This window comes from Vicugna pacos, chromosome 6 (genome assembly GCF_048564905.1).
Source record: "Vicugna pacos chromosome 6, VicPac4, whole genome shotgun sequence".
NCBI lineage: Eukaryota > Metazoa > Chordata > Mammalia > Artiodactyla > Camelidae > Vicugna > Vicugna pacos.
In genome coordinates, this window is record NC_132992.1 from 46,062,872 (window position 1) to 46,086,390 (window position 23,519).

Below are 23,519 nucleotides of genomic sequence, written 5' to 3' on the forward strand. Positions count from 1 at the left end.
GCAAGAATAGAGTGCTCTGGGAAGTGAGTGGGGGATGAGTAAGTGGCAACTTCAAAAATTCTGAATAAAAAAGTGAAGATAGATTTATTAGTGGGAAAGTTTGGAAAAATATTTTGGGGATGGGCAAATTTAAAAATACTTACTGACTGAGAGAAAAACTGAAAATTCAAAAAGTGTGTAGTAAATAATTTAACCTTACCCAACAAGAGATCTGATCTTTGCCCTAAGCTTCTGAGAGATACTCTCTAAGCCCTTGAAATGTCATGTTTTATAGGATTGTCTTTGTTTGCCTGGAGGCATTGGTTCATGCCATACAATCTAACAATGTGATTTAGAATGGGGGTCTCTGATCATTATCAGTTTGACCTCCAGAAGTATTGTAGACTGAGGCTGCCATATACATAGTGGACCATGTAGTCCCAATAAAAGTCTTTGGACATCAAGGCTCAGGTAGGCGTCCCAGGTTGGCAACATTCCATGTGCATTGTCACATGTAGATGCGGGAAGGGAATACTCCTCCACAGGGAGAGGACAGTGGGAGCGCCGTATTTGTCACTTATCTGGATTCTGCCATTTGTGCTTCCTCCCTTGGAACATTCTAATTGTGTCTTTTCCCAGTAATAAACCATAACTGTGAATATGACAGCTTTCAGTAAGTTCTGTGAGTCCTTCTAAGTGAATTATCAAGCCTGGGGGTGGTTTGGGGAACCCTCCACTCTTGAACTTGCTTGCAGTTGGTTTCAGAGGTGAGGACTATCTTGTGGACCATGTGTGCTCCTTCTATCTTTGTAGAAAGGATGTTGAAAGCTAATAAGAATGAGGATATAGCAGATCAAGGTGGTGAAAAGAATGCAATAGGATAAGAATTGTAGTGCTTATATTTGTCCAGATGAGGAACACCACATCCTTGAGACACTGAGGATAAGAGAACATGGCATGGTGTGGGTGTGTGGTAAAGGGATGGAAGGCGCTGGTGATTAGTACTAGAGGGACCCATTGCTTTCATGAATGGAAGAGAATTTGCCTAATAAGTGGTTTTAAACAAAGGTTTAAATAAGAGTACTGAAGAATGGCGACTTTATTCAAAAACTTACAGAAGGAACTAAGAAGTGTTGTGGTCAGCCAGTTAAGCTTAGAAACAATCAAAAACCTGTAAATCAAACCAGTCTATAAAATGTGAATATTTACCCCCAGTGTAGTTTTATTTCTCCTTTTCCATTTCTACAGAGTCAACTCTGAGCTTTATCAGGGTCTTCTCTACCACAGCAGGAAACCAGGGCAGCCGGGTAGGGAAAACGGAGTCTCTGTGAGCAAAGTGAGCTCACTGAGAGGTGCTTCATCAGAGCATGTGGAAGCATTTAGATAAGAAACACTTGGGCCTTCTTTTCAAATATTTCTAGTTAATATGTCGAAACCACTGGAAGGGAAAAGCTAGATAATTGATTCTATTAAGAGGCAATAATATGGCTAAAACACAGTACACAGGGAGGAGGGTGCCTAGACTGAGTGGATTTTTCTGGACTTAGTACTCATTTGTCCAGAATTAGAAGTAAAAAGAAAACTGTAAGAAGCTCAAATAAGAAGAGCCACTCATGACACTGTCTCCTTAGGAGTGTATGTTAGGTCTTTCTACCAAATCAGTAACTACGTCCAGCTTAAGTGCTGGATGAGGGCAAAAAAAAAGCATTGAGTTGGAACTGGGAAAAGGAAGTTACGACTACTAACTCCAACCACGTAACCAGTTGCAGATACAAGGACTATAGTAACTTGCATGTTTTCCGTCCTTGCTTTGATATTTAGCTACATTAAATATTTTCTTTTTCCATTCCCCACTATCTGGTAGTAGATATCAGTTGTGTAAATAGCATTCAATTTTCTAATTCACCATATAAGTTATAGTATATAAAAGGGGACTGTGACTGGGCAGAGAGAAGGCTCCCTTTAGGGAGGATGTACGCACGTTCCTGGTTGTACAAAGAACAGGTGCATCACGTCATACATGCATGGTGCTGCTATTCTCTTCATTCAGAAGCGAGCTGTGTCTCAGCAGGTCACATATAAACAGAGTTGAAATGATGTAGTCTGTGCTGGGTTGTCTGTCATCAATATTTATTCCCTTCTCAGGTCTCCTCTGCCTCTCAGAAAATAATGCAGAGCTTCATTTTGCAAACTTCCCTTCCACATATGGTTTCGGGTTAGAGTTTGACATTGCACAACATTCACGAGTGATTTACAAGGTGAAAGACAAATGTATTCCCTAGGGACAGGAGAACTGAAGTGGCTTCCTGGCAAGATTTTGAGAAGAGACAGCTGCCACAGACTGAGGGAGAGGGTGAGAGCTTAGCATGGATTCTTAAAATTGTACTCACTTTATTTTGCGCTCTTGGGAAGAAACACTCTTCAGGACTTGAGGTGGAGATATTCATTAGAAGCGTCTATGTTGCTTACTCCCCAGGTATTCCTAATTGTGTGAGCTCATAATTCCCATATTAAACTTTTTTATTTCTGGGATACATTTACTAGCTTTTATGTTCCTAACTGAACCCTGACAGCAGATAATCTCATTATGTAGATGTGGGAATGTGCTAGAATCTTATTTAGTGGGTTTTTGTATGAATTGAATCACGTGACATTTGTCCCAGGGTTTAAGAAAGTTAAATGTATCTGAGTTTATTTAAAAATATTTACATTGGTCATTTGTCATTCCTTGGCTTAATACTGCCTTCTCCTGTGATTGTACAGAATTATTGGCAAGCTGATTGTCTTTATGAGTGTTCAAAAAAGGCACATTTCAAGAAAAAATTTAAAATATGATGTTTATATTCTGTATAAGCATGTAAGACATATATTCAGTATATGAAATCCTCTGGAAGTGTTAAGAATGACGACTTCTGGGAGAATGGATTCTTAAAAGCTGGAAAACTGCTATGGCTGTGGTTTTTGTTTTTGTTTTTTGGCTGTGTTTTTAAAGTGGGAAAGTGGGTGAAATTATTGTGCCTTAAAGACCAGCATTTCTTATATGTATGTCCTACCTGAAATATGGGGGAGGGGACAATTCCCAGGGGATGTTCAACCAATACCTCCTCTTTCAACTCATCCACAGCTTCCACAAGTTGAAGCAAATCAGGCATCATGTCTGCAAACCTAGACCTAACTTGTCCTCCCTCTTTCCAGTGATGCTGGAGTGTTCTGCTGCTAAGGTTTTTGTTAGAATTGGGGTGAGTAATATAGAGACCCTTCAAATTGTTAAAATTAACTGTGGGCTTCATGTCAGTATTTACTTGAAAATCCTGCCCTGGGGTATGTCTGCTACTAGCTTAGTTAATAAAGTAGGGCATTTTTATAAATTGGATTTTTTAACACATTTTATAAATTATGTAAGTTTTATAAATTGGATAGCAGGTTAATTATTAAGTGGAAAAAATAGAATCGATAGCATGGATAAACTTTTGGACTGTCTATGCCATTAGGGAAAAATACGAGGAACGGTCTTAACATTCATCAATAGTGATGTGCTTAAACAGAATAAAGAAGATGCATGGTATAAAATGCTACTCGGGGGCCAAACATAAAGAATTTATCTGAACTCACATGACGATAATGGAAAGAATCATTTTAAATTGAAGAAGTGTATTATGATGCATTAAATACAATGTCATACAATTTTTATGAAAATCACACAACACAATGATTTATGAGTAAGTGTATGCATGTGTATATGTACAGAAAAAGAATGGAAACATACAGAGCTTAATGTTAATAGTTGTATTCTCTGAAGCTATGGAATGAGCCATGTATTTGGGGAGGGGATATTGCATTACCTGGAATGTAGATGTTTCTGAAATAGAAAATATGTATATGAAATAGTTGTGCAAATAAGTATTTTTTAATTAAAAGAAAGAGACAATAACATGAAATTATATAAACTCTTAACAGTCATCATCTCCAGCTACTGAGATTGTGGATAATTTATCATTTCTCTTTGTATACTCCAATTCTACACCCATTTGCAGTGGGAGGGGAGCTGCCACAAGTCATTCTTTGACACCAGCTGGGTGTCCTACAATCCAGTGAAATTCTGTCACTATCTGGAGACAGCATCAGATCCCACAGGTTAATGGCTCAGTCTGAAGTAGCTCCCACCCTCCTACTTCAGCAGCCAGTTGCACGTCCAGGTTTCCACCTGTGCTTCTGACTAACTGGCTATAAATAAGAAGTTCCTTGGATTCAGTTAGTTTTCTAGAGCAGCTCATAGAACTCAGAGAAACATTTTACTTACTAGATTACTGGCTTATTACAAAAGGATATAACTCAGGAACAGCCAGATGGAAGAGACACACAGGGCAAAGTCTGTGGGAAGGAGCTCAGAGCTTCCCTGCCCCCTCCAAGTGTACCGCTCTCCCCACACCTCCACATGCTTCCCCTCCCAGGAGTTGTCTGAACCCTCTCCTTTTAAGTTTTTATGAGACTTCATTACAGGGGCACAAATGATTAAATCACAGACCACAGGTGATTGAACTCAATTTCCACTCTCTCTCCCAATTCAGTAGGGGGTTGGAGGGCTGGGGAATGAGAGTTCCAAGGCTCTAATCATATGGTTGTCTCCTCTGATGACCAACCTCCCTGCTTAGGTGACCCAGGGTCTTTCTAAAAGAAGTCTCGTCAACATGAAAAGACACCTTCATTGCTCTCATTACAGGAAATCCCAGGAGTTTTAGGAGCTCTGTGCCAGAAGCATGATGAAAACCAAAAATATATTTCTTATTATAAATCACAATATCACATATCCTCTTATACTTGGAAATTTTCATTGCATAGTCAGTGCATTACACACACACACACACATACACACACACACACACACACAATTTCCTATTCTTTATCATCTACACATTTTGAGTTGAAAATATTTAATCACTAAATTTGACAGATTTGTTTATTCTTTCAATTGACTGACTTTATGTTCTCTAGTTCAGAAAGTTAAATTCTTATCTATTTCAAGGCTTGACTAGATGAGGTAACTTTCTGATATAAACCCATGTTCTTTTTTTACTGAAAACTTGAATTTGTGATTTTGGTAAATTTTAGCTAATTTACTTACTGAAGTACAGTCAGTTATAATGTGTCAGTTTCTGGTGTACAGTACAGTGTCCCAGTCATGCATATACATACATATATTTGTTTTCATATTTTTTCATTAAATAAACCCACGTTCTTTAAAATGTACTTTTAATTACTCTGAAATGTACTTAAGAGTTCTGGTTTCAGCTGTGACATGTTGCGGGCTTAGAAGTGTCATTCTAGTCTCACATTTTCCTTCCTTACGGTAAGAAAAACCTGAACAAACTTAAAAGTAATGACTTTTCTTGGACCCATCAAAATATTGAGAACAGAGTGAACTGGCTTTTGACATCTGGGGAGACAGGTACACCCAGAGAGTCATAGCCAAGATCAGCATACCTAGATCAGCAGCTGTGGGAGCCATAATCTGGTCAGACACTTAAGTGATGATGACAATTGCTGGAGGCTAAGTGTGGATTATTTTAAGAATGAGAAACTCCCAGGGGAATGCAGTTTTAGGGGTCCCTAACACATTTGTCCTTTCTCCCAGTGAAGAGCCAAAAAACTTCTGTTGCTTCCGCTAAGACGAGGGGGAAAGTAACCATTTTCAAGCTATTGTCCATAAGAACCACTTTAAATATAAAGACATAGGTTAAAAGCAAAGGGATAGAGAAAGAGATAGCATGCTAACATTTTTTTTTACAGAACTAAATAGTAAAAAATATTGTGGCAGGGACGAATTAGCCAAAAGTCAAACAGGATCAGATAACTACATCCCAAGATTTTCTCTAATCAGAATTTTCTTGTAAGGTCTTAATAGTTTTATTTAAATCTGCAGAATATAAAATGATATATTTAAATGACTATGTGATTATACCTTATATTTGCATATCCCATAACCACTTGGCTTTAATGGATTATTAATTCCTTGTAAGTTTTCAGGAAAGGTAATTACTTGAAGATCATAATATAAATAAATATTCAAATGTACCAAGTATCAAATGAGTTAATGCTTTCCTGCTCACTAGATATTTAAAATGCATTCAAATAAACAATGTGATGGCAACATAATTGTGTCATAGCATAATAATAATACGGAGCATGGCTTATAAAATAATTTATTTTACTCATGTACATGACAACTGGTAAGACATCCCATTTATTCCTATCTTCAAGCACGTGGGATTTTGATTATGACCCTAAAGTCACAAAAATAATTTTCTATTTCACAACATGTAATTCATTTGTAAAACGCTAATATAATCTACTGGGTTTTGCCACTGTTGCTAAGTTTATTCAAAAGAGTTATCAAATTATAATTAAGTGAACTGGGATCTGCTTGGCCTGTGTAAATATTGTAATTGGTTCATAAATATGTAATGCCATTAATTAAGGTGCAGTCCCAGGTAATTTTGAAATAAGTATTGCTGTCTCCAACAGCCATCTTGTACATAAAATATTTTATCTCCCAAGAATGTATTTTGAAAAGAAATCCAAAGTTGATTTGAGTAGAATTTTCCTTAAAAGTAAATACTAGGAAAATAGTAGAAATTGTGTATCATAATGTGGATGAAAATTGCCACAGACTTTGATGAATCACTCTTAATCGGATTGTTTTCCTTTACCACTGTATTTGAAGGGGAGGCACTGCCAGACCTTCCATTCCTGTGAAATGGCTACAGCTCTACCCCATTACAAGTACTCATGGATGTGGCAAGTTGGACCAGCTCTGTCTCTCTGTCAATTCCATTTCTTTACATCAATTTAAAAGATTTCTCTTTTCATAGAGAGTTGATTGATCTTCATTTAGAAACACGTAATACACCTTTTTTATCTTAAAGGTAGGCTACAAAATAAGGCCTCACATAACTACAATTCACATTCACCCCTGCTCCTTTCTTCATCTTGATTTTTGTCATTCACTGCTAAGATGTTACATTGTCATCATTTACCTTTTCATTTCTGTATTTTCTGAAAGCTCTTTAATGAGCAAATTAACTTTCAAGTTGAAAAGATTTAAGGATAGGCTGTTTTATTTACTGACATCCATTGTTTGTTCTCTCTGCGCAGATCTTCAGGGAGCAAAGTGACAGATGGCTGCTTATTTCCTCCTTTAGTGGAATCACTAAAGATTCACCATAGAAGTTAACCCCTTTAAACACTGTTAAAGCCATTTTACTTCCAGCAAGCCTGCTCATTCATGACTCTTCATCTGTTTTTACCCAATATTTCAGTTAGCCCAACAGAATAATAATTCGGTAATTTCAAAAATAATAAATTGTGTCCTCGTTGAATTGTTTGGCTAAGAGTATAAAGTAAAAAGGGGATGAACAAGTAAGTATGTTAAGTTCATTCATTAAATAGATTAACATTAACAGGTCTTTGTAGGGGTTGAGGATTAATGTTCCTTTAGGATCATATCTTGGCAATTTAGAATAAGCAAATCTAACCAGGAAACTTCTGCCATTCAATACAGTACCTATAAATTATTCATTCATTTGCAGATTTCATTTATGTCAAATCTTGTTAGAACAGTTAATTTTACATGAAAGCTATTCTCAGAGGAAGTTCTTAACAATTGGACATGAGCATTTTTGAATGAGTCAGCATTTTTCATGTAACAAGATTCCTGTCTTGTTACATTTGCATAATTTAATCTTTGCACAGTATAGCATAGATCTAAGAATGTCATTCTCTTGGATTAAATATTAAAATTATGTGCATAGTCGTCACTTACAAGAGAATAAAGAACAGGAAGGACATTAGCAAGCATATACAGTCAACCTGTTTTATTAGAAAATTAACAGGAGTAAAATACATCCTTAATTAAGCCTCTGTTTTGTAATCAAAATGTTATACCAGTCATAGGAAGTGAGGATTCTATCATCTAAACATACAGGTGAATACCATATATTGTTAAAAATACTTTGTTGACTGTAAGACATTTTATAGGCAATTATTCTGGATTAGTATGGTAATTTACCATGTAAGATTACTTTGCCATTAACTTTAGATCCATGTCCACTGGATATAGAAATACTTCTCTTATTTCAAGAATCTTTTGCATTTAGCACCTAATAAAGTCAGTATGCCTAAAGATTTCCTTTGGTTTATTTAAAAAAAAAAGATAATGAGGCTGCTGACTGGATTAAAACTCAGGATTTTTAGCAAATGGCACTGAGTCTGTTTTCTACTTCTTCATTACTAGCTGTAAACACTAGGCTCTTCTCAGATGCTTATTTGATATTAGGTGGAAATTTAATCCTGATAAAGACAGACTTAACCTTTCCCTCAGCATGACTAAACTTTAGACAGGCTTCTTGCTTCTAGGCCCCTGTCCTTCCTCTCACCTCTCATCCTGATGGCCTAACCACAGAGGTCCCTCCCCTCCCTTTTCTTAGAGCTTTTATGTAGTATATTCTTCCTCTTTTAATATATATACACATATATATTAAATGTATAATATACATTTTAATATAGAAATCATTTGAAAAGCTTCCTGTCTGCTTTACAACTCAGGACCTGAGACTTTCTCGGAGACCCCAGAGCCATCCCTTTGAAAAGTAATCATCAGAGAAGATAGTGTCCATATCTCCCATTCTGAGTGGGAGGGTGGGAGCCTAGCTCAGGTGGACCCCTTGCTCCACCTATGTCCTGTCAGGAAGATAAAAGAAAGTTTACTTTTCTTTTGGATAAAGCCATTAGGAAACAGATGGCTTAATATCTCCAGCTCTTACAAATTTCCCTGCCTTTTGTTTCAGTGCAGTTGAGTTCAGACTGCGTTCTGGACCACCCCCCCCCCCCCCGCCCCATGTCAGTAGCCTTGAGTAAGTTCTTCCTTACATTGTCTGGTGTGATTTTTGCTTTGACCATCACGGGTAACAGCCTTTGCTCCCCCTGAAACCACACATGACAAGAACTGCAGATTGGATGTGCTAAGTCACTCTTGTCCCTGAGTGTTTGGAGATCACAGTGATTAGAGAAGAATGAAGTTTACTGCAAGAGGCTTCAGCCAGACACTGGAGGCCTTTTTACCCCACACAGTTGGCTCACGGCGGGGAGAGACTGATTTCCTTTCTCCACTTTCGGGACTGAAGGTACCTAGAATGATCCATAATAAAGACCTGAGCCGCAATGCATACATAAACACATGAATAATTAATTAAACAAACATACAAATAAATAACTGCCCTCTCCCACGGCCCTGCAGCATAGTAGAGGGATATCAGACAGGCAAAACCAAAATTCATAAAGTAGAGCTGCTGCAGTGAAGCAGATGGTTATGTGATTTCTCAGGAAAACAATTTAATGAATAAATTGATGTTGCCTTTAAGGATCTGACATTAAACACTGTAATACAGCTAATGATCTGAAGTAGTAGACGAGAATATCAAATGGGGGGATTTTGCTGAAATAAGAGCAAAAACAGAAGGAGAAGGAATGTATGTGAGAAAAATCTTAGCACCTTGTTTGAAAACTACAATAGGCTATGGAAATAATAAGTTTAAAAATGGAATGTAATATATGAGCAAAGGAATTAGTTAATAGAAACATTTTATTTTCATCTGAAGAAAGGTTCATATTGATTTGAAAGGTTTGTGGAGTTCCTGGAAAAAAGCAGTTCCAAGGGCTTCTGTTGCTCCACATTCTCACCTGTATTTGTTGTTGTCAGGTCTTTGGATTTTGGCCTTTCTAATAAAGGGTGGTAGGTGGTTTAATTTTTGTTTCCCCGATGACATATAATGTGGAGCCCTTTTGCGTATGCTTATTTGTCACCTATATAGCTTCTTTGGTGAGGTGTCTGCAGTGGTCTTTGGCCCATTTTTTAAATCTGATCTTTTGTTTTCTTATTCTTGAGTTTCAAGAGTCCTTTGTGTATTTTGGGTAACAGTCCTTTATCAAATATTTTCTTCCAATCTATGGCTTCTTTTCATTCTTTTGCCCTTTGCAAAGCAGAAGTTTTTAATTTTAATTAAGTCTAGCTTATCAAGAATTTTTTTCATTGATCGTACCTATTGTGTTGTATCTAAAAAGCCATCACCATATCCAAGGTCATCTAGTTTTTCCTCCTATGTTATCTTCCTGAATTTTTACAGCTTTGCAGTTTATATCTAGATCTTTGATCCATTTTTAGTTAATTTTTGGAAAGTGTGTGTCTACATTGGTTTTTTTTTTCATGTGGATGTCAAGTTATTCTAGCACCATTTATAAAAAGACTACACCTTTACTCTATTGCATTGCTTTTGCTCCTTCGTCAAAGATTAGTGGACTGATATTTAAGGGGGCCTGTTTATGGGCTCTCTGTTCTGTTGTATTGATCTATTTATCTATTCTTTTGCCAGTACTTCACTGTCTTGGTTAACGTAGCTCTATAATAAATCTAGAAATGTGTCAGTGTCAGTTCTCCAACTTTGTTCTTCTCCTTCAATATTGTGTTGGCTATTCTGGGTCTTCTGTCCCTCCATATAAACATTTAAATGAGTTTGCTAATACCTATAAAATAATTGCTGGGGTTTTGATTGGGGTTGCATAGAATTCACAGACTTGGGAAGAAATGACATCTTGATAATATTCAGTCTTTCTATCTATGAACATAGAATATTCTATATTTAGTTCTTCAATTTCATTAGAGTTTTGTAGTTTTTCTCATATAGATCCTGTATATATGTTGTTATGTTTATACATAAGTATTTCATTTGGGGGATGCTAATGTAAATGGTAGTATGTTTTTAATTTCAAATTCCTTGTTCATCGTTAGTATATAGAAAATAGTGCTGACCTCATAGAATGAGTTAGAAAGTATACTTTTTGCTTCTGTTTTCTGAAGCGATTTCTGAGAACTGGTCCAATTTCTTCCCTAAATGTTTGATAGAATTTCCTAATGAAATTATCTCATCTTGGTGCTTTCTGTTTTGGAAAATTATTAATTATTGATCCAATTTCTTGAATCGATACAGCCCATTTAGATCTACTGCTTTTGGGAGTTTTCACAGATTTTTTTCAAGGGAATTTCCTTAACTTGTTGAAACAAGAGCAAAAAATCCACAGCTAACAGTGTGCTAAATGGTGAAGTTTGAGTTCTTTCCTCCTAATATCAGGAAAAAGGAACGGAGGTCTGGATGTCTGCTGTTACCACTGATAGGCCTTGGTTTCTATCTGAACCAGAGCTTGCTTTAAGCTCAGAAAGAAGACAGTTGTGATCTCAGAAATACGAGTAATGAGGGAACCCAATCTATGCTCTCTTACTCATGTTCCCCCTCTCTATTAGCTAATCATGTATGCTGAAAATGATGACACCGAAGGAAAGGGAAGGACAAGGGAACCCATAGTTCCTTTTCCTGTCAGGTCTTGCTTACTCATTAGTAAGCCAAAGGCAGAGAGTGTTGGTAGAATACGTATACATCAAGAGGTAAAATAAAAATAGTCAAGTTTATTTTGTGCAGTATTTCTGCTGATCTGTTAAGAAAAATATACACATTCATATACAACCTATGGAATAAGAATTTATTACAGTGAATTTTGTGATTTAGCATATGGGATAACTTGTTATATTTTCATTTTAAATTGTTATTGCACAATATAGAAGACTAAAATTCATATTAAAATTTTAAATTCTAATATTTATTTACCTAGAATGATGATGAACTAGCAAACAAAAGCCACCACTGAAAGTTGAGGGAGAGAAAACAGAAGGGGAAGCTTGGTATTTTAGTGCTACTTTGTTCCTACATTTTGAAGATGAAGCAACTTATGTTCATTTTCCAATGGGCCTGACAAATTATGTACCCAGTACTGTCTGTGTATAAAATCAAAGGAAACCAAATACGCATCTGAATTGCAGACTGTAACTCCATTACATTTAACAGAATGCTAAGTTTGTTTTGGCTATATTTTTGTGCTTAATTTCTTTTCCCACGGCAGTGTTCATACTTGACTTTTACTTTGCTGAAGTGGACTAGAAATTGAAGCATCTCACATTTCTTTCTTCCAGTTAATTAGATTGAATTGCACAGTATCTATAAATTGCCTATGGTAGTAGGCAGAATTCCTGAAAGGACTTCCACAAAATATCACACCATACATACCAGAACTTGTGAGTCTGATACCACGTCCAAGATTATGTTATGTTATATATCACAGCTGACCTTCAGATAGGGACATTATCTGGGTGAATGTAATCTAATCACATCGGTAGCTTTAAAAGCAGAATTTTCTTTTGCTGGTAACAGAAGAAGAAATCACAAGAATTTGAAGTGGGAGGAAAACTGGATGCACTCTTGCTGATTGAAAGATGAAGGGGGAGCACAGGAGGAAAAAGGTGAGAGGCCTTAGGAGCAGAGCAGCCTTTGTGGACAGCAAAGCTACAGTGACAAGTAAGTGGATTCTCCCATAAACTGAATGAGTTTGGAATCAGATTCTTCCCCAGAGGAGAACTTAACCTGACTGAAACCTTGAATCTGACCTTGTGAGACCCTAAGCACTGAACCCAGCTCAGCCAACCTAAATTGCTGATCTACAGAATAATAAATTATTGTTACCTAATGGAATAATCATCAAGCATGGTTTTAAGTTGGTTAGTTTATGGTAATTTGTTATGAGCAGCAAAAGAAAACGGATACACTGATAATAAATCAGTTTTTACCTACAGAAATGGTAATTTCTTATGGTTAATCAAATAGATTTGTCCATTGTCCCCAAGATATAAAAACTGAACATGGCAGTACAGTATTTTACATATTCTCCTAGGATATTCTTTATGAATATCCTGAATTCATTGAATTAAATTATGATGTTAAGTTTTTGACTCTTAGCTATTAATTTAAAATTATTTCTAAAATGTCATGATAAACTTTTTGACTTTTTTTTAATATTAGGTGGCTTCATTACTGAAGAGTATTTTTTAATGTAGGAAACATTCTTATAAGCGGTGAGGTAAATAAAATGTCAGTAATGTTATTACTCAACCTACAGATTTTTTCTAAGTCTTGTCATGAAAAGTAGGATAAAACTGATCAATTAAAACTTGGTAAAAGGGAGAAATGATTCAAGAGCTATGAAAAATGTGAAGTTTTCTACACTTTCTTGTTCGATTTATGTATACCCCTTCAGCAGAATAATCACTGAAACTATCTAATGGTAAGATAAACTGAGGGGGAGGCTGCACTCGTGCCTTGTAATGGGACGTGGTTTTGCCTACGAAAGCCAGAGGAAAGCCTGCTGCACTGCGGGCGGTGGGGTCCCACAGGTGCATGGTTCTAGGGATTATTTTTTAGTAGCTCTTCTAAATTTACTCTTCCCTGGTTCAGCACTGATAGTAAACACGTTGATAGTAAACAAGTTACTATGCACTCTGATAACTCGTATTTGTCAATTTAATAGTGTTCATTATCCTAGTATTTCCGTAAGTATAAACAGAATGAGTGGATACAAATGTGTGGTGAAACAGGTGGTTAAAACATAATCTTGATACAATGAAAGACTTCATAGGCACAAGAACTAGATTTTTAAGGCAAGACAAATAAAAATATTACTTCTCACAGGAATTAATTTGAAAATAAATAGTAAAAACTAGAGCACTTACACCCACTTTATTACTTTACCTCTCTTTCTTGGCAACATGGCCAAATTATCAGTCCCCAAGTGTTGTCCTCTTTTGAGGAGAGGACAGATGGAGAAACCCCCTTTGAAATAGGTCAGTTCCCTCTGCCTCTTCAATAGCACTTGTTGATTACATATTCCATCGCTCACTGCTCCACGGAATGTTTTATCATTCAATAAGTAAAACATCTTTTGTTTCTAAAATGTAATTTCTGGAAAACGCTCTGAAGCTTTGGCTTCCCCACACCTGACAAGAACTGAGGAGATGGAACATAAGTGTAGCCTCTTTTTCCTAAGTGGATTTCAATACAATTTAGTTTAATCACCCCCTGTAGGCTTGCTCATTTATCTTGCTGATCAGTGCAGTTGATGCTTTTATTCTGGAATATCTTTTATGGTTTACTATATCTTCAGGCTTTACTCCAATTGGTAGGAAATCTATTTCATTAAGACAGTGGATTATAAATAAAACAAATAACACCATATGAACTTTAAAATAGTCTGAGTCCAGTGTCAGGGCAAAGCAAAAATATTATATTCCCCAAACCATCAAACATATTTTTAGAAGTTCTCAATGACTATCCGTTAGGATAGCTTTAAGCTATTTTACCATAAACTTTTAAATAAAATTCTAGCTGCCAACTTAAATGAGAGAATACAAAAAAAAAAAAAAAGAGGTAATTTATTATTCTGTATAGCATGGACACGCAGACAACTCCACTGATGCCAATTCAAGGAGAGAACCAGCAGCAGGTAGTGAGATGTCAGCCAACAGCCCTGAAACTAAAACTGACTTGTGTCTAAAAAACCCTAAGTATCAAGTAACATCAAAAATGATATTATTCATTGCATTTTACCTTCTGAAGTAAAATTAAAATATTTTTCTGACTTGAGCATTTTGCTGATGCAACAGAGTATGTTTGACAGAATTCTTCTGTTGGCATATATTTTTCATTATGTTTTGGTTAAGAGTTAGATGCACAAAGTGTTACTGAATAGCCAGCATCTAAAGAGGGAAACAGGAAACAGATGTTTAGCACTTTATTCCTGTAATTCTCTATCATTAAAGATTCTGGTTACTCTTCTAGCCTGAAAAAACAAAAAAACAAGAATGTACTAACTGCCACTAAATGGCATGTTTTAAATTGGTTAAAACAGTAAATTTTCCCTCTTTAGTGGTGAATGTTACATGTATTTTGCCACAGTGAAAACAAGTTAATTCATATACATTGAGCAAAACACATTTTTCCCAAGTTCAGTAAGAAAAACTCACAAATCATACCTACAGGGCTTTCTTAGGATCTGAATCTGCACTGTCCAACACATTTCCACCAGTTGCCATATGTGAATATTAAGCATTTAATATGTGGGTACTGCAACTAAGCATCTGGATTCCTTTATTGAATAATTGACTGATTATTTTTTGATTGTTAATTGTCTGCTCTGGTATATATCTACCCATATCTACCATCTTAACCAATATAACTGGAACACGTAGTGCATTGGTCAATGGAAAAAAAAATTAGAGAATTACAAAAAATGAAGCATACAGCACAATTTTAATAATTTAAACTCAAACATAAGCATATACTTATCTGTTGATTGGTTGCTGGCTGTTGCTTGTAGGAACAGGTCCTTCTCACCATAACATATTTTCTACCGTTACTAGTTTCAGTTTCTTTAAAGTGAAGTGACAAGTGCTTGAACAAATCTAAGAGCAGACTCTTCCGAGATTTTTTTGTTTTGTTTTCCTCAGTCCTTCACTGTTTTCTCATCCATACCTAATTCCATTTTAAAAATTCAAGTGTTTCTAAAGCCTTCAACCTTTTTTCTACTCTTGTATTTATCAGTTAACCTAATTTTTAATTAATTACACAACTACAAGTAAAAGTGTTACAGAATCCAAACTCATTCTACTCACTGCACGACAGGCCAGTGAATCGGTCAGGAATAGGTGTTGGGGCAAGAAATAACGACTGACTTTAATTTGGAAGGCCAGCAGACCAAGAAGATGGGGGACTAAGGTCCTGGAGAACCATCTTCCTTGGGTAAGAATTCAGGCTCCTTTTATACTAAAAAGGTGAGGGGGTGTGGTTGGTTGTTGCAAACTTCTTGGCGTTGCAATCCTTTGTTCTTGGAACGGTCCACATGGGTCAGGTCGTGGTGTCCCCGTGAACCTCCAACAAAAGAAGTATTATTTTCTATTCTGCAACCTTCTGTCTTCATATGAATGGAAAAGTGTAAATACCATTAAAGGTCAGAGCTGTGAGAACAGGCTATCTCGTGTATTCCAGGCTCTAGGCAACATTCTTTTACAAAAGGTGCAGAACCAGCATGACTCAGCACAGGAAACAGAGCACAGGGTTAGAGCCAAAGGAACAGATCTAACGTGGAGTCAGATTTGTTCTTCCCTATTACAGAAATGACACTGACATTCTGATGACACACCTGACTGACTTTCGGTATGCACACAATCCAGTGATAAGAGGAATGTGAGGCCAGCCACAGCCCCGATCAGGAACAGGCCTGGTACGTAGGCAACAGTGTTGTTCAGAGTGCCGGTGACGGGCTGGCTAAGTGGAGGCTGGCTACGAGGACTTCTTCTGTCCTAACCAGGCGCGACACGCACTGGCATTTGGAATTCAGAAGGTTGGAGGAATGATGCTTAGGCAGGGATGCCTGGATGAGGCAATGCAGTGGCCAGTAAAAAGGTACTAGGCTCAGAGGGTTTGTGCCAGCAAGGAGTGAAGGGGCACAGAAAGCTTCTATTTATAAAAATTAAGCACTTCTCTTGTGCCCACCCCTTTAACAGGCATCATTTCAGAGGATGGTCATAGTGTCCCTCAACTTTAGATGAAGTCATTGAGCATTTCCCGAAACACGTACATCTAGAATTAGAAAACTGTTCTGTCAAACCTCAAAACCAGTCTGTTGAACCGTGTCCGTCCAGTGCTGCTGTGCATCAGACCGCAGGAGAGCGCAGGCGAGAGCTTGTTCAAATTCACAGTGGAAACGACACTACTGTAAAAATGTTCCCGGAGTTTTGTTGAGAAAGGGAGTAATGTGTCTTAGAACATGGTATACATATTTTCCTTTTTGGGGAAGACATTGAGGAATGACTTTATAGTATGATTTTTTATTAGCATAAATAAATGATTATTTCAATGATTTCAATGATTAGTTAGTAATCATTGAAATGGCTATGATTTTCAAAGTAGGTAGAAAGTTAAATCAATGTGCAGAGAAGTGATTATAAAATAACAGAAGTATTTAACCTATTAAAGTGTTCTTTGAAATTGCAGAGTATATGAAGGCAATATGACAGGCCATCATTTTTTTGTTTTTCACAAATGACAAAACTTTATCCAATGAACCTTCAATTGCTTAAATATTTTTGGTAAATCACTCCTCAAAAACTTTCTCTAAAGATATAAGTAGAGCACAGAAACTTACTATGTTTTTATATCTCTTATGTCCAAAATTATCCCTACTCATTGTTAATTTAATTGTTTCTAAAACAATAAGTATATCTTTAACAAATGGCAAATCTTGTCCTTGAGATAATGAAACTATTAAAATTAAAGTAATTGATTCATATTTAGAATCAACAGAAAAAATCCCCCCCAAAATTTTTAATGTTTTTACCAGTTGATCTTATGAGTTATACTGAGTACTGAAAAATTAGAATATTTACCTCTTTTGATTTTCTGTACTTAATTCAAATTTAGAAGTAATTTTATCTTTGAAAATAACTCTCACTTTTCTTCTCTATTTCATCATTTTGTATCATTTTTCTCCAGAATATTTCAAACAACAAAGTATATAACAATAGCCTAAAATTGAAAAAAATAACCATTTATAGATTATATCAATCACCAATATCCAAAAATTGCTGAAAATGTATATTAAGCAATTACTTTATTAGAAGTAAAAAACCACAATGTTTTTCCTTCTCTTGATTTATATCTCTTCTTATTATACAATTGAATAAAATAATGTACTATGAAACCCTAATTCAGTAACATTTTCTGTCAGAACCTGATCCTAAAAATAAATCCAGATTATTCAAGTAGCCATTATGCATGGTAAAGATTTTAAACTATACCAGACTCTCCTACCAGATAACATGCCTTGATGCCTTCTTAATAGACTGTAAATTCTGGAGACAGACTACTTGGGTTTAAATCCTTGCTCTACTGTTTCCTGTCACCTTAGAAACATTTTACCAGTTACCTTCAAGTACCATCTGTAAAATGGTGAAAATGAAAATGATACATCACTTATGATATTGGTCTGGGAATTAAATTAAATATTTTATTTAAATGTTTAGCATGTGATCTGTCTTCTAGAAAGTATGTAGCTTTTTTTTTCTGTATTTTTTTTTTTCTGCCCAGGACCATATGTTCAGGTGATACAAATGATTTTAGAGTTGGTATAAAAAATAACTGTTAGCAAAGTAAATACGAATTTTCTACCACAAAATTGATTCTCTCAAAAGCAAATAAAAATGACATTTGAATTTCCTTTTCTTAATGTCTGTTCTATAGCTTTCCTGTATTAGCTTGAAAGTGGGAAAATGTCCCTTTACCACCTTGTTCCTGCCTCATGAACACTGACTTTCAGAATACAGAAAAATGATTTGGTACTGATTGCAGATTTTCTACTGATTCATTTTACTGATTCAGCACATATTTTTGATACTAAGCACATATTTATTTTCTGTTTTCAAATTTTGTAGTGCAGTTCTCTAAGTATTGTATGTGAGACATCTCATTATAAATGCCTTTAAAGCAAACACGTCAAAGCACATTTAACTTTTTCCCTTGTATTTGTTCATTCACTTAACCACTAGAGGGAAATAAAACACACATTCCCTGCCAAAGTGTGTTTCAATGGTTGGGTTACTAGACCTTATCAAGGCTCTTGCTTATCACATTATTCTAGGAGCTATGTTCTCTCTCACACTCAGAGGAAAGCCAAGAGATACTATCCTTCAATTACATGGTTTTCAGTATGCTGATAACCTTTCATCTCAGCTAGACTGCTGAGAGCTCAAAAAAGAAAAAGTAAACCCAAGACATAGATTCACTTTACAAATGTCCTTTTCAGAAAATGAGGACATCTCATATCATGTACCTTGAAGTAGTCTCAAGTATTTTAATCCAAAAAAGTTTTATATAATTACTAATTTCTATAAATTAGTCTAAAAATATGAGAATAATAATTTTGAAGTATTTATAATTCCTTTTTAATTTGTTCCCCACATTCTTATTGTGCACTAATTATTTCAGATGACTGCTAGCTGAGTACTATGAAATATGAGAATAAAAATAGTGAAATAATAATAACATAGCTGAGATAAATAAAGGACCAAATAAGGAATAGCTTTTTTTTCACCTTACTTTTCTTTCTGTTCCTCAAAAAGGAAAGATTGAAAAGGATTCAGCTGAATTCAGTGCATGCCGGATCAGTCAGGCCTTAAGAAACTGCTGTGCTGGCCTCAGTAAGATAAGTCTGAAAAATGTCACATTAATGGGAGCGATTACATCTCCTTTTCAGTTTTGGATGTATAAGTTTAGCGTAGGGCACAATCAAACAAATGAAAATAGTTGACAAATAAATACACCACACTGGAGTGTATTTTGTAAAATCTGTTTCCTTTTATATGTTTATTATTGAAATTCTGAATGACAGTATCACTTTCCAAAATTAAGGTCATCCTTTCACTTGACCAAATGACTTGACTTTCTGAGTCTTGCAAGAATAATAATTTCTAAATCAATTCGAGGTATTCAAACATGTTGAAATTTTAACGGCAAATGTATATTTTCCTTTGATAAGTGCTCATACACAGATTTAAAATGTATTAATTCACTGTGTTGCTCATCAGTCCACCAGCTCACTAGGTTCAGCTCAGATACATGTGCCCCAAATGCTTTATCATTTGTATTTGGAGATATATGTTGTGTAACTGTTGTGTTACAAATGGTGTCTTTTGTGTGAAATTCTAGCATTACATAATACTATAAATATGACTTAAAACTGTTAGCAAAGGGTTCATTTTAATCCCTTTGTCCATATTGCTGTTATCTCCCTGAAGAATTATTGTTACTACAATTAAAAGTACAAGGATATTATTTCCAAAATGATTCTGCTCGTAACTGTTACTTATTAGTACTGATTAAAATAATTACTTTATAAGATTTTTAATATTTTAATTTTTCATTGTGACACATTTCAGAGAAAGTAGCAAAAATCAATATTACATATACCTGTCAATTCATTATTCATTCACTATTTTATTACATATAACTTTTTATATATAATATTTTATACTATTTAGTATTATAAACACACATTGTATTACCTTTAGATGATTTCTGTTTTTAGAAAAAAATATTTTGCAGACATAGACAAAAGTCCATATACTATTCTTTTCTTCTTTCTTGTTCCCTAGAGTTAATCAAATTCTTGAAATTGGTGAATATCATTTCCGTATTTCTTACTATTTTAAAAATTGTGTATGCTTGATATGTCATATATGTAGGACATACAACACTGCTTTGCTTTGTTTCTTGAAATGTTACAAAATAATGGACTTAAGAGGCTGTCTTATTTAGGATTTTGTATAGCAGTGTTGAAGAAGTGAAACTGACCAGTATTATTATGACCACGTATTGCCCCTTTTTGGGCAAGTGCTAAGAGTGAAGGGGACTATAGAGGCATTCTCAAATAATGGAAAACAGAATTTGTTGCCAGCACACCTACCCTAAATGAATGGCTAAAGGAAATTTTCTAAACAATAATAAAAATAATAATAAAAGAAAGAATCTTGGGACATCAGGAAGAAAGAATATGGAAATAGCAAATATGTGGGCAAATTCAGTTTCCTTCTCAAGTTTTCTAATTGATGGTTGAAGTAAAAATTGGACCACTGATACAGTTCTAAATATATGCAAAGGGACTATTTAAGATAATCATAGAGAGCGAGCAGGCAGCAGGAGGGCCATTGGGAGGAAGGCACCAAGGGTGGGAATGAGCAAGCAGTGAGTGAGCCAAGAGATGGCACTGCCTCCAGGAAGCACTGAGATTCCTCTAGTCCCTCGACCCAACCCACCACTCCCAAGTTTGAATCTTTCAGAGAGGGATCACAAGTGAGGCAGAAGATTGTTGGAAATTTTTTTCTCAAAGAAGTTGCTAGAATTGGGTAGATTTTTGAAGGAACTAATCCTAGACATCTGTGACGTAACTCAGATCCACTCAGACAAGGATGTGCTGGTCCCTGACCCCAGTCTTCTCGCCAGTAGCCACAATAGACTGGAAGGTCCCGCTTTCAAGAAGCGAAGGTTGGGTGGGCGTAAAGAGGCTTCCCAAGGAACCACAGTGTTTGAGATGCCCAGTGGTCTTCCTAAAAGCAGCCAGCAGCTGGTGGATATTCCTGATAAAGTGAAACCTGAGATCTAGCTGCTGCTGCAGAAATATGACACAGTGAAAATGTGGGTACAGCTCCCGATTCCTAGGATAGAAGATGGGAACGGCTTTGGGGTGTCCATTCAGGAGCAGACAGTTACAGACAGAGCCAAGAATGTTGAGAGCTGCTTCTCATCTGGACTGGATTTTTAGATATTCTATTACAAGAGCCAAATCGGTTTCTAAAACAGCTAAACATCCCCACGTGGAGGACTGTCCTCCTGCTGCATGACAGATATGCGTGAGAAAGAACAGATCAGCCTTCGGCTCATCATATCAGAGCTATGAAATCAATATGTCACTCTACATGACATGATCCTTGAAGATAATGATTTCTCCACCCCAAAGTGAGGTGTAATGAAATGAATTAGGATTAAAGAAAAGTGGAAAATATGATGATTCTGGGATTACGGATGGATTTTTACGATAGTATTGAGAGCTGTTACCCTTTATCAGATGCCTGTATTTCAGGCACATCACATATATTGTTTACCTTCCAAAGCTGTCTCTTCCTTAGGTCTTCCCTTTCCAGTCACTTTATATTTAGGCAATGTGTGTCCTTTTCCTTGTCAGTCCTTCATATTTCTTCTTTTAAGGAAAGACATAAAGATTACAAAGAAGAAAAGATTTTTTTATGTCACTTTTGCTATTAGAGAATATATGCTTAGTGAAGGAAGGGTTCTATACTTAAATTTTTATTTCTCATCTTCACGTTTAATACCTTTTTCTATTTACAGAGTTCTTTAATGTATTCATCCCCTTGTCCCTGGCAGTCTCAACTTGATCTTGTCTCCTTTGCTCTAGGAGTAGAGTTGTGTCAGGTGCAAGTCATCAAGGCCCTTTGTCCTTGTCACCTTTTCTTTCAATGTCATAAGAATTGACAGAGTGTCTCTGATACCACCTCACCTTGCATGTTTACAATACGGGTGTCACCTTCTTGAGTGACACCATTGAAAATTGTTTAATTTGAAAAACAAGAAAGGTTTTGATTTATGGGAAGTGCAGTGATTTTTTTTTTTCTTTGCTTGCTGCCAGAGCCAACTGAATGTCCTGCAAATGTCTCAACTCCCTGGTAGTTATAATTGGGCTAAAGTAACCTAAACAGAATCAGCATGCTTAATTAGAAGCTGCAGATGAAGCAAAATGATTAACTGAATTAGTTAACGTGGCACAACTGCTTAAGTTTACTTAAAGTTTAGTGCATGTTCTAAACACTTTGCTAGCATTCCTTCATTTAATTGTTAAAAATACACGATGAGATAAGTACAATTTTTATACCTGTTTGTTTCATCAGAAAAGAAACTGATGCATAGAGAAATGAACTAACTTCTCTAAGCTCACACAGTTAGCCAATAGTGGCATAGATTCTGAGGCCGATCCTTCTGACTCTAGAATTCACATTCTTAACACCATGCATTCTACTTCTTTTTGTGAAAAATACAATATTACCATTTTCCTTTCCTCTAGGAGATGAATCTTTGTGGTTAATGATAATAAGTCTCTCTCTATAAGATAACAGCATAATTTGTGTTTTGTAAGATTTTCATTATGACCTCTTAGTTTTGTCTTTAAAAAGAGAGCAGGAGAAAATGTCACATAAAATCTTAGCAATTATTTTCAAAGCTACTGTAAAACAAAGACTAAAATTACACTCAGAATCAAGCTGAGAAGGAGAAATTAGTGAAAATTAATTAGTTGCCAGGTCTGTTCAGTATTCTACAACATGGAAACCTATGATTTTACAGATCTTAGACTGTATTTTGTAATTCAGTCAGGATGGAGCATAGGAGCCTTAAAGCACCATGTGCTAAGACAAAAGACTCGTGAATTCTATTTACAGTTATAATAATTAAAACAAAATTTTATATAAAATAATTCATTTAGTCTCTAGGTAGCGTTTACTATTATTATTAGCCTGATCTTACGAACAAGTATACTGAGATTTAGATTGCTGTGATTCGTGTTTTAGTTAGATGAAAATAAGCAGAAACTTGGGATGCAGAAAAGCTCAAGACAGAACCTGCATTCCTAACTATTGACTTATCCTTCACGCCTTTTCCTGACGTGAGGACAAAAGACCATAACCTTTGTAGGATTAGTGTTTGGGGCCAGAGTCCTTGAACTCTATTCACTATTACTGCTGTATTGACTAAATATGAAATAAGTTGATCTATCTGTATATCTATTTATTTAAATTGTGGATATATCACTGAATACATAATTGAATTAACACATTTATCTATATGTTTCTGCTCACTCTCAGAATATCTGTTGGAGTTTGTCTCATATGCATATACCAACATATCCAGTATGATGAAGATTTGTTTTCTCATTTATCCTTAACACTTGTCTTACTTGGGTAATTTACAGCTTTGGAGTGATATGTGCTT

At 35.7% G+C, this 23,519-nt stretch overlaps 2 long non-coding RNA genes and 1 pseudogene across 3 annotated transcripts in view; 2 read left to right on the forward strand and 1 right to left on the reverse strand.

The window, feature by feature from the left end:
- LOC140696903 (uncharacterized) overlaps positions 1 to 12,552 on the forward strand; it is a 35,801-nt gene extending 23,249 nt beyond the window's left edge. The window contains exon 3 of the long non-coding RNA XR_012073553.1: positions 12,291 to 12,552. This is a non-coding gene — a long non-coding RNA (uncharacterized lncRNA). The remainder of the gene's footprint in view (positions 1 to 12,290) is intronic.
- Positions 8,875 to 21,714, reverse strand: LOC140696900 (uncharacterized). Of its 2 annotated transcripts, none has more exons than XR_012073548.1 (6): positions 21,623 to 21,714; positions 19,062 to 19,173; positions 17,354 to 17,492; positions 16,576 to 16,680; positions 14,517 to 14,665; positions 8,875 to 9,162 (listed from the first exon to the last, which is right to left on the reverse strand). It is a non-coding gene; the product is annotated as an uncharacterized lncRNA (long non-coding RNA). The 2 variants fall into 2 exon arrangements; XR_012073547.1 differs by having other exon boundaries at positions 16,546 to 16,680.
- Positions 19,805 to 21,525, forward strand: LOC102542846 (proteasome activator complex subunit 3-like; annotated as a pseudogene).
- Positions 21,715 to 23,519: the final 1,805 nt, after the last annotated feature.